The 26,914-nt window shown below is 33.8% G+C and overlaps 1 long non-coding RNA gene across 4 annotated transcripts in view; it reads left to right on the forward strand.

Moving 5' to 3' along the window:
* Window positions 1-2,701: 2,701 nt before the first annotated feature.
* LOC130361555 (uncharacterized) overlaps window positions 2,702-26,914 on the forward strand; it is a 38,847-nt gene continuing 14,634 nt past the window's right edge. For all 4 annotated transcript variants that reach the window (XR_008891057.1, XR_008891059.1, XR_008891060.1 and 1 more), the window contains exon 1: window positions 2,702-2,765. This is a non-coding gene — a long non-coding RNA (uncharacterized LOC130361555). The remainder of the gene's footprint in view (window positions 2,766-26,914) is intronic.

Consider the following 26,914-nt stretch of genomic DNA (forward strand, 5'->3'; position numbering starts at 1 on the left):
CTTAACACACCACAGGTGTTTGATGACTTTTTGTAAAATTTGGATGAGTAAATAAAAAAGAATAGGAGGAAATACGAGAAAATGCCCCTCAAAATTTGTAACCCCATTTCTTCTGGGTTTGGAAGTATCCCATGTATGGATGTAAAGTGCTCTGCGAGCAAACTACAATGATCAGAAGAGAAGAAGCGCCATTGGGCTTTTGGAGAGAGAATTCGTCTGGAATTCAAGTCAGGGGACATGTGCGTTTACAAAGCCCCCATGGTGCCAGAACAGTGGACCCCCCCACATGTGACTCTATTTCGGAAACAACACCCCTCACAGAATGTAACAATGGGTGCAGTGAGCATTTACACCCCACTGACGTTTGACAGACTTTTGGAACAGTGGGCTGTGCAAATGAAAACTTAAATTTTTCATTTTCATGGACCCCTGTTCCAAACATCTGTCAGACACCAGTAGGGCATAAATGCTCACTGCACCCCTTATTACATTCCATGAGGGGTGTAGTTTCCAAAATGGGGTCACATGTTGGGGGGGGTTCTGCTGTTCTGGCACCATGGGGGCTTTGTAAACGCACATGGCCTTCAATTCCAGCCAAATTCTCTCTCCAAAAGTCCAATGGCGCTCCTTCTCTTCTGAGCCCTGTAGTGAGCCAGCAGAGCACTTTATGTCCACACATGGGGTTATTTATATATTCAGAAGAAATGGTGATACAAATTATGGGGGGCTTTTTCTCAATTACCCCTTGTGAAAATGAAAAATTTGGGATAACATTAGAAATTAGAAATATTAGCAATAAATTCATCATAAAATATACTTACTGTTAAATACTTTCACTCAATATAAAATAAAAATAAAAACAATAAAAATTAATAAAATGTAAAAAATATATATAAAAAATATGTATAGAAAAATCTAAAATCACTAACTAAAAAATAAAATACACAAAATACATAAAAAATACAAATAATAACATAAATATAACAAAAATAAAATATAGCACCAATAATAAATAGATTAAGATTATACAAGCAAGTACTTTCTGAATAGGATAACGTTTTTTCACTTCCATCTACTGTATATATATATATATATATATATAATTCCCTCTGCTTCCCTTCTCCCTTCCTTATTCCCCCCCCACCCCTCCCTTGCAACTTACATGCTACTCAAGAAATCCATATCTTAGGACATCATATATCCCAGACTACCATAGCTTATTACATAACAAACAGAATAAATAGCAGTCTATACCGATTCACAGAATATAAATAAATAAAATATTTTTTTCTCCTATAAAATTGCATGAGTTACAAGATCATTTACATGAGAATATAATTACTCATGTTAATACCACACTTTTACATACTCCATGGTCTGCACTATGGATAATTTGGAACATACCCTACACAGTCGTCCCATAACATGCGCAGTAGTACTCTAGAAGTGAAATACAGACAAAGTCCAAAGTCATGCGCACAGGTCCAGCAATATGTAGATATCGCGAGAAGTGAATCATCCATCATGAGGCTTGCGCATTGATTACCAATGTGCGGACATGCGTACCTACTGTGACATCACATGTAAACAAAGGTGGTGATAGGCGCAGAAAATAAACACATGCCAGACCATAACAAACTGTATGATTGGTTGCGACTTTTCGCAGGATTGGTACACAACTATTGCGGGACACAAGATTGTGATGTGCGGCCATCTGATTGGCGATAGCACGTCACAGGAAATGAACGCAATGTGAGATTATATAAAGCCTACCTTGCGTGCGGGGCACCATTAGCCTCAAAGCCCTTGACCAAGCTGGTTTATTCAGCGAAACGTTGAGGAGGCTAGCCATGTTTTAATACAGTGTGTGTTCACTGTTAGTAATGTTAATGCAGCATGCATACTCACCTACTAGTGCACAGATCATAGTGCACAATATATATTAATTGTTGAGCACTAACAGAAACTTAGCAGCTAGGAGAGGTTTTCCTTTCCCATAAAAAATTCTGTGACACCGCCGATAATTTTAAACCATGTGTTTCATAAGGGTAGCTTTTTAGTTTGTGAATTGAATAAAGTTTAAAAGTTTTAGGGGAGCTTCTAGTAAGGGTTTTCCCCAGAAGGGGTAGCCCCTTAAAGGTTGATATTGCACTATTACCCTGGAACCTTCAGGGATCCTTTTTTGTTTAATTCACTGACCATAGAAGGAAAGTAAACATTGCTGGTTAGCTCAATGGTGCTGATCGGGACCTCCGCGATAAAATCGTGGCGTCCCGAACAGCTTGCAGGACGCGAGGAGGATCCCTACCTGCCTCCTCGCTGTCCGATCGCCAAATGACTGCTCCATGCCTGAGATCCAGGCAGGAGCAGTTGAGTGGCAATAACACTGATCAATGCCATGCTAAAAGAAACAAAAAATAACACATACCCCAAACATTGCAAACACAAAACCCCCAAAAACCTGTCAATAGTCTCTGTCAACATCATCCTGGGAGGGATAATACACTGCACTACAATAGAAATAAAAATCCCTATCATCTATATCTCAATGGGTTCCATCTTTTCTTTTGTTCTTTTTTCTAATGCGGTTTTATAATCCCTGAGACAAGTAGTTCTGGCCCTAGAGTGTTCTATATATTAGCGTCTGTAGCATGTATAAGGGACATGTTATCATACCTGTGTCTTTTTATAGGTGATTGATGCCCGGTGAGAAGGTGAAAGTGACCTATACCCCCGTCAGCTGCAGGAAAGGAACCAAGAGACAGGTAATTAATATTTATATTAATTACTGATAACAAACAGGCTAGATACAACATCTAAACCTGGAAAGATGTCATAGTCTCTACCTTATACATGAAGATATATGTGTTTTTAATAAGTATATCGTCTATAGACAGCTTCTTATATAACACAACCATGTCTCAGGTACAGAGATTAGGAACATTTATGATTTCTAATATCTGTTTTTTATTTGTAGTAATCCCTTTTTCAATAGACAGACCGCAGATTTAAGACATAACTGTACTGTAAAGAAAAATCTATAAGTTAATGTAATAAATCACATACTATAACTGATTATTGCCATTTAAAACTATGAAAAATACATTATGTTGATTATAAAACAGAAATACAGAATGGAGACAACCGTCTGTGGCTCAAGCTCGACTGCCCCTTTCTTTGAGTGGCCCCTCAATGTTCTGGAAACGGGTGGAGGACATTGTCTCCATTAGAATGGGTCCCCCTACGATGCTTCGGCTGTTGATCTGAAGTGCATTCTGTGCTTTGGAATCTCGGGGGCAAACTGTATTTCTGTTATTTATTTTTAGTTTAACAATTCCCACTGCAACATGGTTAACCTCTATGCTAAATGTCTGCACAAAATTGATAAAAGACATTCCAAGAAATATTTTGCCAAATAAAAATATATAAAATATTGATGAAGTTGATGAATAATAATAACAACAAAAATAACAGTTTTTGATTAAAAAACAAATAAACAATAATAATTTATAAAATATTTTGCTCCTGCCCCCTTCCCCAAAAATAAAAAAACATATATTACCCTTAAAATTTATGAATAAAGAAACAAAAAATAACACATACCCCAAACATTGCAAACACAAAACCCCCAAAAACCTAACAATAGTATCTGTCAACATCATCCTGGGAGGGATAATACACTGCACTACAATAGAAATAAAAATCCCTATCATCTATATCTCAATGGGTTCCATCTTTTCTTTTGTTCTTTTTTCTAATGCGGTTTTATAATCCCTGAGACAAGTAGTTCTGGCCCTAGAGTGTTATATATCTTAGCGTCTGTAGCATGTATAAGGGACATGTTATCATACCTGTGTCTTTTTATAGGTGATTAATGCCCGGTGAGAGGGTGAAAGGGACCTATACTCCCGTCAGCTGCAGGAAAGGAACAAAGAGACAGGTAATTAATATTTATATTAATTACTGATAACAATCAGGCTAGATATAACATCTAGACCTGCAGAGATGTCATAGTCTCTACCTTATACATGAAGATATATGTGTTTTTAATAAGTATATCGTCTATAGACAGCTTCTTATATAACACAACCATGTCTCAGGTACAGAGATTAGGAACATTTATGATTTCTAATATCTGTTTTTTATTTGTAGTAATCCCTTTTTCAATAGACTGACCGCAGATTTAAGACATAACTGTACTGTAAAGAAGAATCTATAAGTTAATGTAATAAATCACATACTATAACTGATTATTGCCATTTAAAACTGTGAAAAATACATTATGTTGATTATAAAACAGAAATACAGAATGGAGACAACCGTCTGTGGCTCAAGCTCGACTGCCCATTTCTTTGAGTGGCCCCTCAATGTTCTGGAAACGGGTGGAGGACATTGTCTCCATTAGAATGGGTCCCCCTAAGATGCTTCGGCTGTTGATCTGAAGTGCATTCTGTGCTTTGGAATCTCGGGGGCAAACTGTATTTCTGTTATTAATTTTTAGTTTAGCAATTCCCACTGCAACATGGTTAACCTCTATGCTAAATTTCTGCACAAAATTGATAAAAGACATTCCAAGAAATATTTTGCCAAATAAAAATATATAAAATATTGATGAAGTTGATGAATAATAATAACAACAAAAATAACAGTTTTTGATTAAAAAACAAATAAACAATAATAATTTATAAAATATTTTGCTCCTGCCCCCTTCCCCAAAAATAAAAAACATATATTACCCTTAAAATTTATGAATAAAGAAACAAAAAATAACACATTCCCCAAACATTGCAAACACAAAACCCCCAAAAACCTAACAATAGTATCTATCAACATCATCCTGGGAGGGATAATACACTGCACTACAATAGAAATAAAAATCCCTATCATCCATATCTCAATGGGTTCAATCTTTTCTTTTGTTCTTTTTTCTAATGCGGTTTTATAATCCCTGAGACAAGTAGTTCTGGCCCTAGAGTGTTATATATATTAGCGTCTGTAGCATGTATAAGGGACATGTTATCATACCTGTGTCTTTTTATAGGTGATTAATGCCCGGTGAGAGGGTGAAAGGGACCTATACCCCCGTCAGCTGCAGGAAAGGAACAAAGAGACAGGTAATTAATATTTATATTAATTACTAATAACAATCAGGCTAGATATAACATCTAGACCTGCAGAGATGTCATAGTCTCTACCTTATACATGAAGATATATGTGTTTTTAATAAGTATATCGTCTATAGACAGCTTCTTATATAACACAACCATGTCTCAGGTACAGAGATAAGGAACATTTATGATTTCTAATATCAGTTTTTTATTTGTAGTAATCCCTTTTTCAATAGACTGACCGCAGATTTAAGACATAACTGTACTGTTAAGAAAAATCTATAAGTTAATGTAATAAATCACATACTATAACTGATTATTGCCATTTAAAACTATGAAAAATACATTATGTTGATTATAAAACAGAAATACAGAATGGAAACAACCGTCTGTGGCTCAAGCTCGACTGCCCCTTTCTTTGAGTGGCCCCTCAATGTTGTGGAAACGGGTGGAGGATATTGTCTCCATTAGAATGGGTCCCCCTATGATGCTTCGGCTGTTGATCTGAAGTGCATTCTGTGCTTTGGAACCTCGGGGGCAAACTGTATTTCTGTTATTAATTTTTAGTTTAGCAATTCCCACCGCAACATGGTTAACCTCTATCCTAAATTTCTGCACAAAATTGATAACAGACATTCCAAGAAATATTTTGCCAAATAAAAATATATAAAATATTGATGAAATTGATGAATAATAATAACAACAAAAATAACAGTTTTTGATTAAAAAACAAAAAACTAAAATAATTTATAAAATATTTTGCTCCTGCCCCCTTCCCCCAAAAATAAAAAAACATATATTACCCTTAAAATTTATGAATAAAGAAACAAAAAATAACACATTCCTCAAACATTACAAACACAAAACCCCCAAAAACCTAACAATAGTCTCTGTCAACATCATCCTGGGAGGGATAATACACTGCACTGCAATAGAAATAAAAATTCCTATCATCTATATCTCAATGGGTTCCATCTTTCCTTTTGTTCTTTTTTCTATTGCGGTTTTATAATCACTGAGACAAGTAGTTCTTGCCCTAGAGTGTTAGATATATTAGCGTCTGTAGCATGTATAAGGGACATGTTATCATACCTGTGTCTTTTTATAGGTGATTGATGCCCGGTGAGAGGGTGAAAGGGACCTATACCCCCGTCAGCTGCAGGAAAGGAACAAAGAGACAGGTAATTAATATTTATATTAATTACTGATAACAATCAGGCTAGATACAACATCTAAACCTGCAAAGATGTCATAGTCTCTACCTTATACATGAAGATATATGTGTTTTTAATAAGTATGTCGTCTATAGACAGCTTCTTATATAACACAACCATGTCTCAGGTACAGAGATTAGGAACATTTATGATTTCTAATATCTGTTTTTTATTTGTAGTAATCCCTTTTTCAATAGACTGACCGCAGATTTAAGACATAAATGTACTGTAAAGAAAAATCTATAAGTTAATGTAATAAATCACATACTATAACTGATTATTGCCATTTAAAACTATGAAAAATACATTAAGTTGATTATAAAACAGAAATACAAAATGGAGACAACCGTCTGTGGCTCAAGCTCGACTGCCCATTTCTTTGAGTGGCCCCTCAATGTTCTGGAAACGGGTGGAGGACATTGTCTCCATTAGAATGGGTCCCCCTAAGATGCTTCGGCTGTTGATCTGAAGTGCATTCTGTGCTTTGGAATCTCGGGGGCAAACTGTATTTCTGTTATTTATTTTTAGTTTAACAATTCCCACTGCAACATGGTTAACCTCTATGCTAAATTTCTGCACAAAATTGATAAAAGACATTCCAAGAAATATTTTGCCAAATAAAAAAATATAAAATATTGATGAAGTTGATGAATAATAATAACAACAAAAATAACAGTTTTTGATTAAAAAACAAATAAACAATAATAATTTATAAAATATTTTGCTCCTGCCCCCTTCCCCAAAAATAAAAAAACATATATTACCCTTAAAATTTATGAATAAAGAAACAAAAAATAACACATACCCCAAACATTGCAAACACAAAACCCCCAAAAACCTAACAATAGTATCTGTCAACATCATCCTGGGAGGGATAATACACTGCACTACAATAGAAATAAAAATCCCTATCATCTATGTCTCAATGGGTTCCATCTTTTCTTTTGTTCTTTTTTCTAATGCGGTTTTATAATCCCTGAGACAAGTAGTTCTGGCCCTAGAGTGTTATATATATTAGCGTCTGTAGCATGTATAAGGGACATGTTATCATACCTGTGTCTTTTTATAGGTGATTAATGCCCGGTGAGAGGGTGAAAGGGACCTATACCCCCGTCAGCTGCAGGAAAGGAACAAAGAGACAGGTAATTAATATTTATATTAATTACTGATAACAATCAGGCTAGATATAACATCTAGACCTGCAGAGATGTCATAGTCTCTACCTTATACATGAAGATATATGTGTTTTTAATAAGTATATCGTCTATAGACAGCTTGTTATATAACACAACCATGTCTCAGGTACAGAGATTAGGAACATTTATGATTTCTAATATCTGTTTTTTATTTGGAGTAATCCCTTTTTCAATAGACTGACCGCAGATTTAAGAAATAACTGTACTGTAAAGAAAAATCTATAAGTTAATGTAATAAATCACATACTATAACTGATTATTGCCATTTAAAACTATGAAAAATACATTATGTTGATTATAAAACAGAAATACAGAATGGAAACAACCATCTGTGGCTCAAGCTCGACTGCCCCTTTCTTTGAGTGGCCCCTCAATGTTGTGGAAACGGGTGGAGGACATTGTCTCCATTAGAATGGGTCCCCCTATGATGCTTCGGCTGTTGATCTGAAGTGCATTCTGTGCTTTGGAACCTCGGGGGCAAACTGTATTTCTGTTATTAATTTTTAGTTTAGCAATTCCCACCGCAACATGGTTAACCTCTATCCTAAATTTCTGCACAAAATTGATAAAAGACATTCCAAGAAATATTTTGCCAAATAAAAATAAATAAATATTGATGAAATTGATGAATAATAATAACAACAAAAATAACAGTTTTTGATTAAAAAACAAAAAAACTAAAATAATTTATAAAATATTTTACTCCTGCCCCCTTCCCCCAAAAATAAAAAAACATATATTACCCTTAAAATTTATGAATAAAGAAATAAAACATAACACATACCCCAAACATTGCAAACACAAAACCCCAAAAAACCTGTCAATAGTCTCTGTCAACATCATCCTGGGAGGGATAATACACTGCACTACAATAGAAATAAAAATCCCTATAATCTATATCTCAATGGGTTCCATCTTTTCTTTTGTTCTTTTTTCTAATGCGGTTTTATAATCCCTGAGACAAGTAATTCTGGGCCTAGAGTGTTATATATATTAGCGTCTGTAGCATGTATAAGGGACATGTTATCATACCTGTGTCTTTTTATAGGTGATTTAGGCCCGGTGAGAAGGTGAAAGTGAGCTATACCCCCGTCAGCTGCAGGAAAGGAACCAAGAGACAGGTAATTAATATTTATATTAATTACTGATAACAATCAGGCTAGATACAATATCTAGACCTGCAGAGATGTCATAGTCTTTACCTTTTACATGAAGATATATGTTTTTTTAATAAGTATATCGTCTATAGGCAGCTTCTTATATAACACAACCATGTCTCAGGTACAGAGATTAGGAACATTTATGATTTCTAATATCTGTTTTTTATTTGTAGTAATCCCTTTTTCAATAGACTGACCGCAGATTTAAGACATAACTGTACTGTAAATAAAAATATATAAGTTAATGTAATAAATTACATTCTATAACTGATTATTGCCATTTAATATTATGAAAAATACATTATGTTGATTATAAAACAGAAATACAGAATGGAGACAACCGTCTGTGGCTCAAGCTCGACTGCCCCTTTCTTTGAGTGGCCCCTCAATGTTCTGGAAACGGGTGGAGGACATTGTCTCCATTAGAATGGGTCCCCCTACGATGCTTCGGCTGTTGATCTGAAGTGCATTCTGTGCTTTGGAACCTCGGGGGCAAACTGTATTTCTGTTATTAAATTTTAGTTTAGCAATTCCCACCGCAACATGGTTAACCTCTAGCCTAAATTTCTGCACAAAATTGATAAAAGACATTCCAAGAAATATTTTGCCAAATAAAAATATATAAAATATTGATGAAGTTGATGAATAATAATAACAACAAAAATAACAGTTTTTGATTAAAAAACAAATAAACAATAATAATTTATAAAATATTTTGCTCCTGCCCCCTTCCACAAAAATAAAAAAACATCTATTACCCTTAAAATTTATGAATAAAGAAACAAAAAATAACACATACCCCAAACATTGCAAACACAAAACCCCCAAAAACCTAACAATAGTATCTGTCAACATCATCCTGGGAGGGATAATACACTGCACTACAATAGAAATAAAAATCCCTATCATCTATATCTCAATGGGTTCCATCTTTTCTTTTGTTCTTTTTTCTAATGCGGTTTTATAATCCCTGAGACAAGTAGTTCTGGCCCTAGAGTGTTATATATCTTAGCGTCTGTAGCATGTATAAGGGACATGTTATCATACCTGTGTCTTTTTATAGGTGATTAATGCCCGGTGAGAGGGTGAAAGGGACCTATACCCCCGTCAGCTGCAGGAAAGGAACAAAGAGACAGGTAATTAATATTTATATTAATTACTGATAACAATCAGGCTAGATATAACATCTAGACCTGCAGAGATGTCATAGTCTCTACCTTATACATGAAGATATATGTGTTTTTAATAAGTATATCGTCTATAGACAGCTTCTTATATAACACAACCATGTCTCAGGTACAGAGATTAGGAACATTTATGATTTCTAATATCTGTTTTTTATTTGTAGTAATCCCTTTTTCAATAGACTGACCGCAGATTTAAGACATAACTGTACTGTAAAGAAGAATCTATAAGTTAATGTAATAAATCACATACTATAACTGATTATTGCCATTTAAAACTATGAAAAATACATTATGTTGATTAGAAAACAGAAATACAGAATGGAGACAACCGTCTGTGGCTCAAGCTCGACTGCCCCTTTCTTTGAGTGGCCCCTCAATGTTCTGGAAACGGGTGGAGGACATTGTCTCCATTAGAATGGGTCCCCCTACGATGCTTCGGCTGTTGATCTGAAGTGCATTCTGTGCTTTGGAACCTCGGGGGCAAACTGTATTTCTGTTATAAATTTTTAGTTTAGCAATTCCCACCGCAACATGGTTAACCTCTAGCCTAAATTTCTGCACAAAATTGATAAAAGTCATTCCAAGAAATATTTTGCCAAATAAAAATATGTAAAATATTGATGAAATTGATGAATAATATTAACAACAAAAATAACAGTTTTTAAATAAAAAAACAAAAAATAATAATAATTTATAAAATATTTTGCTCCTGCCCCCTTCCCCCAAAAATAAAAAAACATATATTACCCTTAAAATTTATGAATAAAGAAATAAAACATAACACATACCCCAAACATTGCAAACACAAAACCCCAAAAAACCTGTCAATAGTCTCTGTCAACATCATCCTGGGAGGGATAATACACTGCACTACAATAGAAATAAAAATCCCTATAATCTATATCTCAATGGGTTCCATCTTTTCTTTTGTTCTTTTTTCTAATGCGGTTTTATAATCCCTGAGACAAGTAATTCTGGGCCTAGAGTGTTATATATATTAGCGTCTGTAGCATGTATAAGGGACATGTTATCATACCTGTGTCTTTTTATAGGTGATTTAGGCCCGGTGAGAAGGTGAAAGTGAGCTATACCTCCGTCAGCTGCAGGAAAGGAACCAAGATACAGGTAATTAATATTTATATTAATTACTGATAACAATCAGGCTAGATACAATATCTAGACCTGCAGAGATGTCATAGTCTTTACCTTTTACATGAAGATATATGTTTTTTTAATAAGTATATCTTCTATAGGCAGCTTCTTATATAACACAACCATGTCTCAGGTACAGAGATTAGGAACATTTATGATTTCTAATATCTGTTTTTTATTTGTAGTAATCCCTTTTTCAATAGACTGACCGCAGATTTAAGACATAACTGTACTGTAAATAAAAATATATAAGTTAATGTAATAAATTACATTCTATAACTGATTATTGCCATTTAAAATTATGAAAAATACATTATGTTGATTATAAAACAGAAATACAGAATGGAGACAACCGTCTGTGGCTCAAGCTCGACTGCCCCTTTCTTTGAGTGGCCCCTCAATGTTCTGGAAACGGGTGGAGGACATTGTCTCCATTAGAATGGGTCCCCCTACGATGCTTCGGCTGTTGATCTGAAGTGCATTCTGTGCTTTGGAACCTCGGGGGCAAACTGTATTTCTGTTATTAAATTTTAGTTTAGCAATTCCCACCGCAACATGGTTAACCTCTAGCCTAAATTTCTGCACAAAATTGATAAAAGACATTCCAAGAAATATTTTGCCAAATAAAAATATATAAAATATTGATGAAGTTGATGAATAATAATAACAACAAAAATAACAGTTTTTGATTAAAAAACAAATAAACAATAATAATTTATAAAATATTTTGCTCCTGCCCCCTTCCCCAAAAATAAAAAAACATATATTACCCTTAAAATTTATGAATAAAGAAACAAAAAATAACACATACCCCAAACATTGCAAACACAAAACCCCCAAAAACCTAACAATAGTATCTATCAACATCATCCTGGGAGGGATAATACACTGCACTACAATAGAAATAAAAATCCCTATCATCCATATCTCAATGGGTTCAATCTTTTCTTTTGTTCTTTTTTCTAATGCGGTTTTATAATCCCTGAGACAAGTAGTTCTGGCCCTAGAGTGTTATATATATTAGCGTCTGTAGCATGTATAAGGGACATGTTATCATACCTGTGTCTTTTTATAGGTGATTAATGCCCGGTGAGAGGGTGAAAGGGACCTATACCCCCGTCAGCTGCAGGAAAGGAACAAAGAGACAGGTAATTAATATTTATATTAATTACTAATAACAATCAGGCTAGATATAACATCTAGACCTGCAGAGATGTCATAGTCTCTACCTTATACATGAAGATATATGTGTTTTTAATAAGTATATCGTCTATAGACAGCTTCTTATATAACACAACCATGTCTCAGGTACAGAGATAAGGAACATTTATGATTTCTAATATCTGTTTTTTATTTGTAGTAATCCCTTTTTCAATAGACTGACCGCAGATTTAAGACATAACTGTACTGTTATGAAAAATCTATAAGTTAATGTAATAAATCACATACTATAACTGATTATTGCCATTTAAAACTATGAAAAATACATTATGTTGATTATAAAACAGAAATACAGAATGGAAACAACCGTCTGTGGCTCAAGCTCGACTGCCCCTTTCTTTGAGTGGCCCCTCAATGTTGTGGAAACGGGTGGAGGATATTGTCTCCATTAGAATGGGTCCCCCTATGATGCTTCGGCTGTTGATCTGAAGTGCATTCTGTGCTTTGGAACCTCGGGGGCAAACTGTATTTCTGTTATTAATTTTTAGTTTAGCAATTCCCACCGCAACATGGTTAACCTCTATCCTAAATTTCTGCACAAAATTGATAACAGACATTCCAAGAAATATTTTGCCAAATAAAAATATATAAAATATTGATGAAATTGATGAATAATAATAACAACAAAAATAACAGTTTTTGATTAAAAAACAAAAAACTAAAATAATTTATAAAATATTTTGCTCCTGCCCCCTTCCCCCAAAAATAAAAAAACATATATTACCCTTAAAATTTATGAATAAAGAAACAAAAAATAACACATTCCCCAAACATTACAAACACAAAACCCCCAAAAACCTAACAATAGTCTCTGTCAACATCATCCTGGGAGGGATAATACACTGCACTGCAATAGAAATAAAAATTCCTATCATCTATATCTCAATGGGTTCCATCTTTTCTTTTGTTCTTTTTTCTATTGCGCTTTTATAATCACTGAGACAAGTAGTTCTGGCCCTAGAGTGTTAGATATATTAGCGTCTGAGGCATGTATAAGGGACATGTTATCATACCTGTGTCTTTTTATAGGTGATTGATGCCCGGTGAGAGGATGAAAGGGACCTATACCCCCGTCAGCTGCAGGAAAGGAACAAAGAGACAGGTAATTAATATTTATATTAATTACTGATAACAATCAGGCTAGATACAACATCTAAACCTGCAAAGATGTCATAGTCACTACCTTATACATGAAGATATATGTGTTTTTAATAAGTATATCGTCTATAGACAGCTTCTTATATAACACAACCATATCTCAGGTACAGAGATTAGGAACATTTATGATTTCTAATATCTGTTTTTTATTTGTAGTAATCCCTTTTTCAATAGACTGACAGCAGATTTAAGACATAACTGTACTGTAAAGAAAAATCAATAAGTTAATGTAATAAATCACATACTATAACTGATTATTGCCATTTAAAACTATGAAAAATACATTATGTTGATTATAACACAGAAATACAGAATGGAGACAACCGTCTGTGGCTCAAGCTCGACTGCCCATTTCTTTGAGTGGCCCCTCAATGTTCTGGAAACGGGTGGAGGACATTGTCTCCATTAGAATGGGTCCCCCTAAGATGCTTCGGCTGTTGATCTGAAGTGCATTCTGTGCTTTGGAATCTCGGGGGCAAACTGTATTTCTGTTATTAATTTTTAGTTTAGCAATTCCCACCGCAACATGGTTAACCTCTATCCTAAATTTCTGCACAAAATTGATAAAAGACATTCCAAGAAATATTTTGCCAAATAAAAATATATAAAATATTGATGAAGTTGATGAATAATAACAACAAAAATAACAGTTTTTGATTAAAAAACAAATAAACAATAATAATTTATAAAATATTTTGCTCCTGCCCCCTTCCCCAAAAATAAAAAAACATATATTACTCTTAAAATTTATGAATAAAGAAACAAAAAATAACACATACCCCAAACATTGCAAACACAAAACCCCCAAAAACCTAACAATAGTGTCTGTCAACATCATCCTGGGAGGGATAATACACTGCACTACAATAGAAATAAAAATCCCTATCATTTATATCTCAATGGGTTCAATCTTTTTTCTTGTTCTTTTTTCTAATGCGGTTTTATAATCCCTGAGACAAGTAGTTCTGGCCCTAGAGTGTTATATATATTAGCGTCTGTAGCATGTATAAGGGACATGTTATCATACCTGTGTTTTTTTATAGGTGATTGATGCCCGGTGAAAGGGTGAAAGGGACCTATACCCCCGTCAGCTGCAGGAAAGGAACAAAGAGACAGATAATTAATATTTATATTAATTACTGATAACAATCAGGCTAGATACAACATCTAAACCTGCAAAAATGTCATAGTCTCTACCTTATACATGAAGATATATGTGTTTTTAATAAGTATATCGTCTATAGACAGCTTCTTATATAACACAACCATGTCTCAGGTACAGAGATTAGGAACATTTATGATTTCTAATATCTGTTTTTTATTTGTAGTAATCCCTTTTTCAATAGACTGACCGCAGATTTAAGACATAACTGTACTGTAAAGAAAAATCTATAAGTTAATGTAATAAATCACATACTATAACTGATTATTGCCATTTAAAACTATGAAAAATACATTATGTTGATTAGAAAACAGAAATACAGAATGGAGACAACCGTCTGTGGCTCAAGCTCGACTGCCCATTTCTTTGAGTGGCCCCTCAATGTTCTGGAAACGGGTGGAGGACATTGTCTCCATTAGAATGGGTCCCCCTAAGATGCTTCGGCTGTTGATCTGAAGTGCATTCTGTGCTTTGGAATCTCGGGGGCAAACTGTATTTCTGTTATTTATTTTTAGTTTAACAATTCCCACTGCAACATGGTTAACCTCTATGCTAAATGTCTGCACAAAATTGATAAAAGACATTCCAAGAAATATTTTGCCAAATAAAAATATATAAAATATTGATGAAGTTGATGAATAATAATAACAACAAAAATAACAGTTTTTGATTAAAAAACAAATAAACAATAATAATTTATAAAATATTTTGCTCCTGCCCCCTTCCCCAAAAATAAAAAAACATATATTACCCTTAAAATTTATGAATAAAGAAACAAAAAATAACACATACCCCAAACATTGCAAACACAAAACCCCCAAAAACCTAACAATAGTATCTGTCAACATCATCCTGGGAGGGATAATACACTGCACTACAATAGAAATAAAAATCCCTATCATCTATATCTCAATGGGTTCCATCTTTTCTTTTGTTCTTTTTTCTAATGCGGTTTTATAATCCCTGAGACAAGTAGTTCTGGCCCTAGAGTGTTATATATCTTAGCGTCTGTAGCATGTATAAGGGACATGTTATCATACCTGTGTCTTTTTATAGGTGATTAATGCCCGGTGAGAGGGTGAAAGGGACCTATACTCCCGTCAGCTGCAGGAAAGGAACAAAGAGACAGGTAATTAATATTTATATTAATTACTGATAACAATCAGGCTAGATATAACATCTAGACCTGCAGAGATGTCATAGTCTCTACCTTATACATGAAGATATATGTGTTTTTAATAAGTATATCGTCTATAGACAGCTTCTTATATAACACAACCATGTCTCAGGTACAGAGAATAGGAACATTTATGATTTCTAATATCTGTTTTTTATTTGTAGTAATCCCTTTTTCAATAGACTGACCGCAGATTTAAGACATAACTGTACTGTAAAGAAGAATCTATAAGTTAATGTAATAAATCACATACTATAACTGATTATTGCCATTTAAAACTATGAAAAATACATTATGTTGATTAGAAAACAGAAATACAGAATGGAGACAACCGTCTGTGGCTCAAGCTCGACTGCCCCTTTCTTTGAGTGGCCCCTCAATGTTCTGGAAACGGGTGGAGGACATTGTCTCCATTAGAATGGGTCCCCCTACGATGCTTCGGCTGTTGATCTGAAGTGCATTCTGTGCTTTGGAACCTCGGGGGCAAACTGTATTTCTGTTATAAATTTTTAGTTTAGCAATTCCCACCGCAACATGGTTAACCTCTAGCCTAAATTTCTGCACAAAATTGATAAAAGTCATTCCAAGAAATATTTTGCCAAATAAAAATATGTAAAATATTGATGAAATTGATGAATAATATTAACAACAAAAATAACAGTTTTTGATTAAAAAACAAAAAATAATAATAATTTATAAAATATTTTGCTCCTGCCCCCTTCCCCCAAAAATAAAAAAACATATATTACCCTTAAAATGTATGAATAAAGAAATAAAACATAACACATACCCCAAACATTGCAAACACAAAACCCCAAAAAACCTGTCAATAGTCTCTGTCAACATCATCCTGGGAGGGATAATACACTGCACTACAATAGAAATAAAAATCCCTATAATCTATATCTCAATGGGTTCCATCTTTTCTTTTGTTCTTTTTTCTAATGCGGTTTTATAATCCCTGAGACAAGTAATTCTGGGCCTAGAGTGTTATATATATTAGCGTCTGTAGCATGTATAAGGGACATGTTATCATACCTGTGTCTTTTTATAGGTGATTTAGGCCCGGTGAGAAGGTGAAAGTGAGCTATACCTCCGTCAGCTGCAGGAAAGGAACCAAGAGACAGGTAATTAATATTTATATTAATTACTGATAACAATCAGGCTAGATACAATATCTAGACCTGCAGAGATGTCATAGTCTTTACCTTTTACATGAAGATATATGTTTTTTTAATAAGTATATCTTCTATAGGCAGCTTCTTATATAACACAACCATGTCTCAGGTACAGAGATTAGGAACATTTATGATTTCTAATATCTATTTTTTATTTGTAGTAATCCCTTTTTCAATAGACTGACCGCAGATTTAAGACATAACTGTACTGTAAATAAAAATATATAAGTTAATGTAATAAATTACATTCTATAACTGATTATTGCCATTTAAAATTATGAAAAATACATTATGTTGATTATAAAACAGAAATACAGAATGGAGACAACCGTCTGTGGCTCAAGCTCGACTGCCCCTTTCTTTGAGTGGCCCCTCAATGTTCTGGAAACGGGTGGAGGACATTGTCTCCATTAGAATGGGTCCCCCTACGATGCTTCGGCTGTTGATCTGAAGTGCATTCTGTGCTTTGGAACCTCGGGGGCAAACTGTATTTCTGTTATTAAATTTTAGTTTAGCAATTCCCACCGCAACATGGTTAACCTCTAGCCTAAATTTCTGCACAAAATTGATAAAAGACATTCCAAGAAATATTTTGCCAAATAAAAATATATAAAATATTGATGAAGTTGATGAATAATAATAACAACAAAAATAACAGTTTTTGATTAAAAAACAAATAAACAATAATAATTTATAAAATATTTTGCTCCTGCCCCCTTCCCCAAAAATAAAAAAACATATATTACCCTTAAAATTTATGAATAAAGAAACAAAAAATAACACATACCCCAAACATTGCAAACACAAAACCCCCAAAAACCTAACAATAGTATCTATCAACATCATCCTGGGAGGGATAATACACTGCACTACAATAGAAATAAAAATCCCTATCATCCATATCTCAATGGGTTCAATCTTTTCTTTTGTTCTTTTTTCTAATGCGGTTTTATAATCCCTGAGACAAGTAGTTCTGGCCCTAGAGTGTTATAAATATTAGCGTCTGTAGCATGTATAAGGGACATGTTATCATACCTGTGTCTTTTTATAGGTGATTAATGCCCGGTGAGAGGGTGAAAGGGACCTATACCCCCGTCAGCTGCAGGAAAGGAACAAAGAGACAGGTAATTAATATTTATATTAATTACTAATAACAATCAGGCTAGATATAACATCTAGACCTGCAGAGATGTCATAGTCTCTACCTTATACATGAAGATATATGTGTTTTTAATAAGTATATCGTCTATAGACAGCTTCTTATATAACACAACCATGTCTCAGGTACAGAGATAAGGAACATTTATGATTTCTAATATCTGTTTTTTATTTGTAGTAATCCCTTTTTCAATAGACTGACCGCAGATTTAAGACATAACTGTACTGTTAAGAAAAATCTATAAGTTAATGTAATAAATCACATACTATAACTGATTATTGCCATTTAAAACTATGAAAAATACATTATGTTGATTATAAAACAGAAATACAGAATGGAAACAACCGTCTGTGGCTCAAGCTCGACTGCCCCTTTCTTTGAGTGGCCCCTCAATGTTGTGGAAACGGGTGGAGGATATTGTCTCCATTAGAATGGGTCCCCCTATGATGCTTCGGCTGTTGATCTGAAGTGCATTCTGTGCTTTGGAACCTCGGGGGCAAACTGTATTTCTGTTATTAATTTTTAGTTTAGCAATTCCCACCGCAACATGGTTAACCTCTATCCTAAATTTCTGCACAAAATTGATAACAGACATTCCAAGAAATATTTTGCCAAATAAAAATATATAAAATATTGATGAAATTGATGAATAATAATAACAACAAAAATAACAGTTTTTGATTAAAAAACAAAAAACTAAAATAATTTATAAAATATTTTGCTCCTGCCCCCTTCCCCCAAAAATAAAAAAACATATATTACCCTTAAAATTTATGAATAAAGAAACAAAAAATAACACATTCCCCAAACATTACAAACACAAAACCCCCAAAAACCTAACAATAGTCTCTGTCAACATCATCCTGGGAGGGATAATACACTGCACTGCAATAGAAATAAAAATTCCTATCATCTATATCTCAATGGGTTCCATCTTTTCTTTTGTTCTTTTTTCTATTGCGCTTTTATAATCACTGAGACAAGTAGTTCTGGCCCTAGAGTGTTAGATATATTAGCGTCTGTAGCATGTATAAGGGACATGTTATCATACCTGTGTCTTTTTATAGGTGATTGATGCCCGGTGAGAGGATGAAAGGGACCTATACCCCCGTCAGCTGCAGGAAAGGAACAAAGAGACAGGTAATTAATATTTATATTAATTACTGATAACAATCAGGCTAGATACAACATCTAAACCTGCAAAGATGTCATAGTCACTACCTTATACATGAAGATATATGTGTTTTTAATAAGTATATCGTCTATAGACAGCTTCTTATATAACACAACCATGTCTCAGGTACAGAGATTAGGAACATTTATGATTTCTAATATCTGTTTTTTATTTGTAGTAATCCCTTTTTCAATAGACTGACAGCAGATTTAAGACATAACTGTACTGTAAAGAAAAATCAATAAGTTAATGTAATAAATCACATACTATAACTGATTATTGCCATTTAAAACTATGAAAAATACATTATGTTGATTATAAAACAGAAATACAGAATGGAGACAACCGTCTGTGGCTCAAGCTCGACTGCCCATTTCTTTGAGTGGCCCCTCAATGTTCTGGAAACGGGTGGAGGACATTGTCTCCATTAGAATGGGTCCCCCTAAGATGCTTCGGCTGTTGATCTGAAGTGCATTCTGTGCTTTGGAATCTCGGGGGCAAACTGTATTTCTGTTATTAATTTTTAGTTTAGCAATTCCCACCGCAACATGGTTAACCTCTATCCTAAATTTCTGCACAAAATTGATAAAAGACATTCCAAGAAATATTTTGCCAAATAAAAATATATAAAATATTGATGAAGTTGATGAATAATAACAACAAAAATAACAGTTTTTGATTAAAAAACAAATAAACAATAATAATTTATAAAATATTTTGCTCCTGCCCCCTTCCCCAAAAATAAAAAAACATATATTACTCTTAAAATTTATGAATAAAGAAACAAAAAATAACACATACCCCAAACATTGCAAACACAAAACCCCCAAAAACCTAACAATAGTGTCTGTCAACATCATCCTGGGAGGGATAATACACTGCACTACAATAGAAATAAAAATCCCTATCATTTATATCTCAATGGGTTCCATCTTTTTTCTTGTTCTTTTTTCTAATGCGGTTTTATAATCCCTGAGACAAGTAGTTCTGGCCCTAGAGTGTTATATATATTAGCGTCTGTAGCATGTATAAGGAACATGTTATCATACCTGTGTCTTTTTATAGGTAATTAATGCCCGGTGAGAGGGTGAAAGGGACCTATACCCCCGTTAGCTGCAGGAAAGGAACAAAGAGACAGGTAATTAATATTCATATTAATTACTGATAACAATCAGGCTAGATACAACATCTAAACTTGCAAAGATGTCATAGTCTCTACCTTATACATGAAGATATATGTGTTTTTAATAAGTATATCGTCTATAGACAGCTTCTTATATAACACAACTGTGTCTCAGGTACAGAGATTGGGAACATTTAGGATTTCTAATATCTGTTTTTTATTTGAAGTAATCCGTTTTTCAATAGACAGACCGCAGATTTAAGACATAACTATACCGTAAAGAAAAATCGATAAGTTAATGTAATAAAACACATACTATAACTGATTATTGCCATTTAAAACTATGAAAAAAACATTATGTTGATTATAAAACAGAAATACAGAATGGAGACAACCGTCTGTGGCTCAAGCTCGACTGCCCCTTTCTTTGAGTGGCCCCTCAATGTTGTGGAAACGGGTAGAGGACATTGTCTCCATTAGAATGGGTCCCCCTACGATGCTTCGTCTGTTGATCTGAAGTGCATTCTGTGCTTTGGAACCTCGGGGGCAAACTGTATTTCTGTTATTAATTTTTAGTTTAGCAATTCCCACTGCAACATGGTTAACCTCTATGCTAAATTTCTGCACAAAATTGATAAAAGACATTCCAAGAAATATTTTGCCAAATAAAAATATATAAAATATTGATGAAGTTGATGAATAATAATAACAACAAAAATAACAGTTTTTGATTAAAAAACAAATAAACAATAATAATTTATAAAATATTTTGCTCCTGCCCCCTTCCCCAAAAATAAAAAAACATATATTACCCTTAAAATTTATGAATAAAGAAACAAAAAATAACACATACCCCAAACATTGCAAACACAAAACCCCCAAAAACCTAACAATAGTATCGATCAACATCATCCTGGGAGGGATAATACACTGCACTACAATAGAAATAAAAATCCCTATCATCCATATCTCAATGGGTTCAATCTTTTCTTTTGTTCTTTTTTCTAATGCGGTTTTATAATCCCTGAGACAAGTAGTTCTGGCCCTAGAGTGTTATATATATTAGCGTCTGTAGCATGTATAAGGGACATGTTATCATACCTGTGTCTTTTTATAGGTGATTAATGCCCGGTGAGAGGGTGAAAGGGACCTATACCCCCGTCAGCTGCAGGAAAGGAACAAAGAGACAGGTAATTAATATTTATATTAATTACTAATAACAATCAGGCTAGATATAACATCTAGACCTGCAGAGATGTCATAGTCTCTACCTTATACATGAAGATATATGTGTTTTTAATAAGTATATCGTCTATAGACAGCTTCTTATATAACACAACCATGTCTCAGGTACAGAGATAAGGAACATTTATGATTTCTAATATCTGTTTTTTATTTGTAGTAATCCCTTTTTCAATAGACTGACCGCAGATTTAAGACATAACTGTACTGTTAAGAAAAATCTATAAGTTAATGTAATAAATCACATACTATAACTGATTATTGCCATTTAAAACTATGAAAAATACATTATGTTGATTATAAAACAGAAATACAGAATGGAAACAACCGTCTGTGGCTCAAGCTCGACTGCCCCTTTCTTTGAGTGGCCCCTCAATGTTGTGGAAACGGGTGGAGGATATTGTCTCCATTAGAATGGGTCCCCCTATGATGCTTCGGCTGTTGATCTGAAGTGCATTCTGTGCTTTGGAACCTCGGGGTCAAACTGTATTTCTGTTATTAATTTTTAGTTTAGCAATTCCCACCGCAACATGGTTAACCTCTATCCTAAATTTCTGCACAAAATTGATAACAGACATTCCAAGAAATATTTTGCCAAATAAAAATATATAAAATATTGATGAAATTGATGAATAATAATAACAACAAAAATAACAGTTTTTGATTAAAAAACAAAAAACTAAAATAATTTATAAAATATTTTGCTCCTGCCCCCTTCCCCCAAAAATAAAAAAACATATATTACCCTTAAAATTTATGAATAAAGAAACAAAAAATAACACATTCCCCAAACATTACAAACACAAAACCCCCAAAAACCTAACAATAGTCTCTGTCAACATCATCCTGGGAGGGATAATACACTGCACTGCAATAGAAATAAAAATTCCTATCATCTATATCTCAATGGGTTCCATCTTTTCTTTTGTTCTTTTTTCTATTGCGCTTTTATAATCACTGAGACAAGTAGTTCTGGCCCTAGAGTGTTAGATATATTAGCGTCTGTAGCATGTATAAGGGACATGTTATCATACCTGTGTCTTTTTATAGGTGATTGATGCCCGGTGAGAGGATGAAAGGGACCTATACCCCCGTCAGCTGCAGGAAAGGAACAAAGAGACAGGTAATTAATATTTATATTAATTACTGATAACAATCAGGCTAGATACAACATCTAAACCTGCAAAGATGTCATAGTCACTACCTTATACATGAAGATATATGTGTTTTTAATAAGTATATCGTCTATAGACAGCTTCTTATATAACACAACCATGTCTCAGGTACAGAGATTAGGAACATTTATGATTTCTAATATCTGTTTTTTATTTGTAGTAATCCCTTTTTCAATAGACTGACAGCAGATTTAAGACATAACTGTACTGTAAAGAAAAATCAATAAGTTAATGTAATAAATCACATACTATAACTGATTATTGCCATTTAAAACTATGAAAAATACATTATGTTGATTATAAAACAGAAATACAGAATGGAGACAACCGTCTGTGGCTCAAGCTCGACTGCCCATTTCTTTGAGTGGCCCCTCAATGTTCTGGAAACGGGTGGAGGACATTGTCTCCATTAGAATGGGTCCCCCTAAGATGCTTCGGCTGTTGATCTGAAGTGCATTCTGTGCTTTGGAATCTCGGGGGCAAACTGTATTTCTGTTATTAATTTTTAGTTTAGCAATTCCCACCGCAACATGGTTAACCTCTATCCTAAATTTCTGCACAAAATTGATAAAAGACATTCCAAGAAATATTTTGCCAAATAAAAATATATAAAATATTGATGAAGTTGATGAATAATAACAACAAAAATAACAGTTTTTGATTAAAAAACAAATAAACAATAATAATTTATAAAATATTTTGCTCCTGCCCCCTTCCCCAAAAATAAAAAAACATATATTACTCTTAAAATTTATGAATAAAGAAACAAAAAATAACACATACCCCAAACATTGCAAACACAAAACCCCCAAAAACCTAACAATAGTGTCTGTCAACATCATCCTGGGAGGGATAATACACTGCACTACAATAGAAATAAAAATCCCTATCATTTATATCTCAATGGGTTCCATCTTTTTTCTTGTTCTTTTTTCTAATGCGGTTTTATAATCCCTGAGACAAGTAGTTCTGGCCCTAGAGTGTTATATATATTAGCGTCTGTAGCATGTATAAGGAACATGTTATCATACCTGTGTCTTTTTATAGGTAATTAATGCCCGGTGAGAGGGTGAAAGGGACCTATACCCGCGTTAGCTGCAGGAAAGGAACAAAGAGACAGGTAATTAATATTCATATTAATTACTGATAACAATCAGGCTAGATACAACATCTAAACTTGCAAAGATGTCATAGTCTCTACCTTATACATGAAGATATATGTGTTTTTAATAAGTATATCGTCTATAGACAGCTTCTTATATAACACAACTGTGTCTCAGGTACAGAGATTGGGAACATTTAGGATTTCTAATATCTGTTTTTTATTTGAAGTAATCCGTTTTTCAACAGACAGACCGCAGATTTAAGACATAACTATACCGTAAAGAAAAATCGATAAGTTAATGTAATAAAACACATACTATAACTGATTATTGCCATTTAAAACTATGAAAAAAACATTATGTTGATTATAAAACAGAAATACAGAATGGAGACAACCGTCTGTGGCTCAAGCTCGACTGCCCCTTTCTTTGAGTGGCCCCTCAATGTTGTGGAAACGGGTAGAGGACATTGTCTCCATTAGAATGGGTCCCCCTACGATGCTTCGTCTGTTGATCTGAAGTGCATTCTGTGCTTTGGAACCTCGGGGGCAAACTGTATTTCTGTTATTAATTTTTAGTTTAGCACTTCCCACTGCAACAAGGTTAACCTCTATCCTAAATTTCTGCACAAAATTGATAAAAGACATTCCAAGAAATATTTTGCCAAATAAAAATATATAAAATATTGATGAAATTGATGAATAATAATAACATCAAAAATAACAGTTTTTGATTAAAAAACAAAAAACAAAAATAATTTATAAAATATTTTGCTCCTGCCCCCTTCCCCCAAAAATAAAAAAACATATATTACCCTTAACATTTATGAATAAAGAAACAAAAAATAACACATACCCCAAACATTACAACCACAAAACCTCCAAAAACCTAACAATAGTCTCTGTCAACATCATCCTGGGAGGGATAATACACTGCACTGCAATAGAAATAAAAATCCCTATCATCTATATCTCAATGGGTTCCATCTTTTCTTTTGTTCTTTTTTCTAATGCGGTTTTATAATCCCTGAGACAAGTAGTTCTGGCCCTAGAGTGTTATATACATTAGCGTCTGTAGCATGTATAAGGGACATGTTATCATACCTGTGTCTTTTTATAGGTGATTGATGCCCGGTGAGAGGATGAAAGGGACCTATACCCCCGTCAGCTGCAGGAAAGGAACAAAGAGACAGGTAATTAATATTTATATTAATTACTGATAACAATCAGGCTAGATACAACATCTAAACCTGCAAAGATGTCATAGTCTCTACCTTATACATGAAGATATATGTGTTTTTAATAAGTATATCGTCTATAGACAGCTTCTTATATAACACAACCATGTCTCAGGTACAGAGATTAGGAACATTTATGATTTCTAATATCTGTTTTTTATTTGTAGTAATCCCTTTTTCAATAGACTGACCGCAGATTTAAGACATAAATGTACTGTAAAGAAAAATCTATAAGTTAATGTAATAAATCACATACTATAACTGATTATTGCCATTTAAAACTATGAAAAATACATTATGTTGATTATAAAACAGAAATACAGAATGGAGACAACCGTCTGTGGCTCAAGCTCGACTGCCCATTTCTTTGAGTGGCCCCTCAATGTTCTGGAAACGGGTGGAGGACATTGTCTCCATTAGAATGGGTCCCCCTAAAATGCTTCGGCTGTTGATCTGAAGTGCATTCTGTGCTTTGGAATCTCGGGGGCAAACTGTATTTCTGTTATTAATTTTTAGTTTAGCAATTCCCACCGCAACATGGTTAACCTCTATCCTAAATTTCTGCACAAAATTGATAAAAGACATTCCAAGAAATATTTTGCCAAATAAAAATATATAAAATATTGATGAAGTTGATGAATAATAATAACAACAAAAATAACAGTTTTTGATTAAAAAACAAATAAACAATAATAATTTATAAAATATTTTGCTCCTGCCCCCTTCCACAAAAATAAAAAAACATATATTACCCTTAAAATTTATGAATAAAGAAACAAAAAAAACACATACCCCAAACATTGCAAACACAAAACCCCCAAAAACCTAACAATAGTATCTGTCAACATTATCCTGGGAGGGATAATACACTGCACTACAATAGAAATAAAAATCCCTATCATCTATATCTCAATGGGTTCAATCTTTTCTTTTGTTCTTTTTTCTCATGCGGTTTTATAATCCCTGAGACAAGTAGTTCTGGCCCTAGAGTGTTATATATATTAGCGTCTGTAGCATGTATAAGGGACATGTTATCATACCTGTGTCTTTTTATAGGTGATTAATGCCCGGTGAGAGGGTGAAAGGGACCTATACCCCCGTCAGCTGCAGGAAAGGAACAAAGAGACAGGTAATTAATATTTATATTAATTACTAATAACAATCAGGCTAGATATAACATCTAGACCTGCAGAGATGTCATAGTCTCTACCTTATACATTAAGATATATGTGTTTTTAATAAGTATATCGTCTATAGACAGCTTCTTATATAACACAACCATGTCTCAGGTACAGAGATAAGGAACATTTATGATTTCTAATATCTGTTTTTTATTGGTAGTAATCCCTTTTTCAATAGACTGACCGCAGATTTAAGACATAACTGTACTGTTAAGAAAAATCTATAAGTTAATGTAATAAATCACATACTATAACTGATTATTGCCATTTAAAACTATGAAAAATACATTATGTTGATTATAAAACAGAAATACAGAATGGAAACAACCGTCTGTGGCTCAAGCTCGACTGCCCCTTTCTTTGAGCTGCCCCTCAATGTTGTGGAAACGGGTGGAGGACATTGTCTCCATTAGAATGGGTCCCCCTATGATGCTTCGGCTGTTGATCTGAAGTGCATTCTGTGCTTTGGAACCTCGGGGGCAAACTGTATTTCTGTTATTAATTTTTAGTTTAGCAATTCCCACCGCAACATGGTTAACCTCTATCCTAAATTTCTGCACAAAATTGATAACAGACATTCCAAGAAATATTTTGCCAAATAAAAATA

The sequence above is a fragment of the Hyla sarda genome, chromosome 3 (assembly GCF_029499605.1).
Source record: "Hyla sarda isolate aHylSar1 chromosome 3, aHylSar1.hap1, whole genome shotgun sequence".
NCBI lineage: Eukaryota > Metazoa > Chordata > Amphibia > Anura > Hylidae > Hyla > Hyla sarda.